Genomic DNA, 3,337 nt, shown 5'->3' with positions numbered 1-3,337 from the left:
GCTTTCATAAAATCCACTGTCCTTCAACAAACGCAGAAAAGCTCTTGTGACCTGTTCATACAAGAACGCTTTGGCCATAGTCCAAGGATCTCTGCTTGTAAGAGCGCTCTATTGTCTATCAGGATGAGCTTTGCTTTGCTAAGTCGTTTAGTGTCAAATGATAGGCAGTGACTAAGAAGGTGCTCTGTACTTGCGGACAAATTTCAGTGGCAATGAAGGGCAAATTACAGAAGCGGAGCTTCTGCACGTGTGTTACTACGCCAAGTAGTCCGCCAGCGTTTGACAGACATTTTGGTTGCCTGGAACAGACACTGAATAGAAGCAGCTTCCATGTCTGACTGTTTCGCCTTTTCCCAGACGCGGAAGAGACAATCAGGAAAATAAGTAGGCGTTAACATTGAGTGGCGTGTTTTATTTTATTTAAGTGTTGCTAATAAAGTGTTCTCTTCCCCAGCTTAAACTAAGGGGGACAAAAACACTGGACTCTCTCCGAAAGCATTCTCATTTGTGCGCGCTTTGCTCTGTAGCTTTCCCTTCATTGTCAAGGAAAGATGTCCGCAAGTATGGAGTGTTATCGCACCCACACAAATTGCAGATCACACTGTCGGCCATTCCTATCAGGAATGATTAGGCATTTGTAAATGTGACGCCCAACCCCATGCGACACAGTAAAGTTGTTTCCCGACGGGAGAGTCCAGGTAGCAGGCGAAGTCGCAATCTAGGGTGGAGAGAGTGCAAGCGTGAGTTAGGGAAACGCGATAGATTTCCTCGTAGAAGTATGTTGTGGCAAGCAAGTGATTAATGTCGTCGTGCAGCATCAGTTCTTGAAAGTGGTATAGGAGCCCACTGATGTTTTTGTCGAGCCGTACGCGCAGCATCATCCACGCTCTCGTTGCCGACAATTCCGCAATCGCTTGGCGACCATTCCAATACAATATCTTGGCCTTTCTAAAAACTAAATCTTGAAGTGAAGGTAGATACTAAGGCGTCAAATGGAAATATTGTCTAAATTAAACCAAATTTTGCACATCTAGTTTTGTAGCCAATACATTATGCAGTTCTGAGAGATGCTGACGATCTTAAAATGATACAAACTCGATCCGGAGTGTTGGACCGTTTAGCAGCCACTATTATTGATCGCAATGAAGAAATTCTATCCAGATCAGCCCTGATCGCGATCAGAAGTGTACATGCCGCACAGGCATAGGTTTGCTCACCCGTAAGTTCCAGTTCGCCCACCCCCGAATTTAAGTTGTCCCACCCCCGATTTCAACTTAGCCAATCCCGAAATTTCAAGTTAGCCCAGCCCCCGAATTTTAGTTGGCCATCCCGGAAACTTCCAGTTGGCCCAACCCCAAATTTCAAGTTGACCTGCCTCCAAATTTCACTTGGCCCACCCTACATATGCTTCCCCGTGCATGTTCAAATGGGCCCTACGTACGGCTGTGGGTGCCGTCTTTTAATATAATTTTATTCTTCATATTGTTCCTTATCGCTTAGAGGATGCCAATCATATACATTTATACAAACACAAGGAGTAAATGTCCTAAATTTGCAAGCTAAGTATTTGTGGCCGCATACAATACATTAAGTTGATCGCGTGGCAGAGGTGGGGAACACGCCAAAGGATGGTTACGTATTAATATAGAAATACCGAAATATGATGAAGGCAACGTGTATTGGTCAGATAGGTGACAGAAGACGTCGATTAAGGATGTCGTTTGCCGCGCAGGTATCTTAACGCTTTGCGAAGTACTAGAGTAACTGTTTTTTTTTTTCAAATTAGGCACCGTAGAACGCCCATTTTCAGTAAACTATTGCCATTACACATATGTATGAGCCACGCTGGCGTAAAGTTGCCGTATGCTGAATAATATTGTTAGTGGTAACCGCACGGAAGTAACAGAAAAAGAGTTGACATGTTAAGGAACCCGAAGAAAACAGGTCATCTTTTTTTATACCCAGCATAACCAAACATCAAAACGCATGCTGCTGAAAGTGATCCTGGTGGGTTTGGCCATTCTTGGTCTCACTGTGACAGGTGAGTTGCCTTGCTTTTGAAGTTGAACCTAACACTGAAATGAACTTGAATTTTTGTTGCATCTGAAAAACGTTTCTTCTCTTATAAATATTTATTGATTGTACCTAATGCTGAGTTATTTACGTGTGCATTGTTGCACAACCTAGTTGTCGCCAACATCATCATCTTGTTGTGAGTTGCCCAGAGTAGTCACCTATCACAAAAATCTGGCTTTAACCATACCATGCTCCAAGTGAAACAATTTGACACACTAGTGTTTCCAATTCTTCACCGCATTACGCCACGCTTCCTTTCCTTTCAAAACGATTGTTCTACTGTAAAAGCCCAGGTATACATTGATAGGAAATTAAATGCATATATGTAGGGCAGTGCCAGTATCAGATGTCCCAAGATATTTTTGATGGTGTAATCGTTGGCTGTATAGCAACACGAATATTCATCGTCGTATTGCTGAGTTCATGAAGCTTTTGTGCTGTCGGTAATCTCCATTTTTTCCACAGAGGGGAGCGCCATGCCAGGCAGCAGCTCCAGTGAAGTAGAGGCCAGGGCTGATCCCGAGACTGCTGAGCGTGCAGAGCAGACTAACGCCGAGGAGGCACGTATCAGCGAGGGATGCCTGGCTTCTCTGTGCGGGTAGTAAACTGATGCAAGAAAGTGAGACGTCCGACAGTAGGGCGAATGATTCATTCATACCTAGCTGGTGGTGCGGGCTTCCCCACTTTATTTTTCTTTCTTTTTCTGTTATGGGGACACACAAAGCTAATACATGAAGTATGATAACTTGTCAGAAAGAGATCAAGCGTAGTTTCACTAGTAGCTGTAACCCTAGTTGCTGATTCTAAGGCATTAATGCAACCGTTCTGGACAAATGTGTTTACAAACTCGCGCGTCGTTGCGTTTTCAGAACCCATATCAATATTCATGTCTCCACCAATAACTACACATTTTCGGTTTTCACTGGCAAATGACAACAGATTATCCATAAACATGAAAAAAGCATTCAAACTTCCGTCAGGTGGTCGGTAACAAACAGCAAATAACGTATCATTGGTTTCAACACATAGCACCTCAATATTTTCATTTGTACACGAAAAGTCGCCAGATAGTTCACATGATATAGACTCATTTACAAACAGGAAAACACCTCCTCCATGCCGTGATTCTCTGTTTAAATAGAAAATTTTCTTATTAGGTAACTGAAAAATATTGCTAGCGTCAGTGTACCACGTTTCAGTAAGCATAACTACATCGCACAAGTTTTCTATGTCTGAAAAGAAGGTTTCCAGTTCTGTTGTT

The 3,337-nt window shown here is 43.1% G+C and overlaps 1 long non-coding RNA gene across 1 annotated transcript; it reads left to right on the top strand.

Annotated features, from left to right (window-relative positions):
- The first annotated feature begins 1,960 nt into the window (after positions 1-1,960).
- Positions 1,961-2,728, top strand: LOC129382996 (uncharacterized). Its single transcript, XR_008610953.1, has 2 exons — positions 1,961-2,041; positions 2,542-2,728. It is a non-coding gene; the product is annotated as an uncharacterized lncRNA (long non-coding RNA).
- Positions 2,729-3,337: the final 609 nt, after the last annotated feature.

This window comes from Dermacentor andersoni, chromosome 3 (genome assembly GCF_023375885.2).
Source record: "Dermacentor andersoni chromosome 3, qqDerAnde1_hic_scaffold, whole genome shotgun sequence".
Lineage (NCBI taxonomy): Eukaryota > Metazoa > Arthropoda > Arachnida > Ixodida > Ixodidae > Dermacentor > Dermacentor andersoni.
The sequence above is the reverse complement of the archived record's forward strand: the minus strand, read 5'-3'. Positions and strand labels throughout refer to the sequence as shown.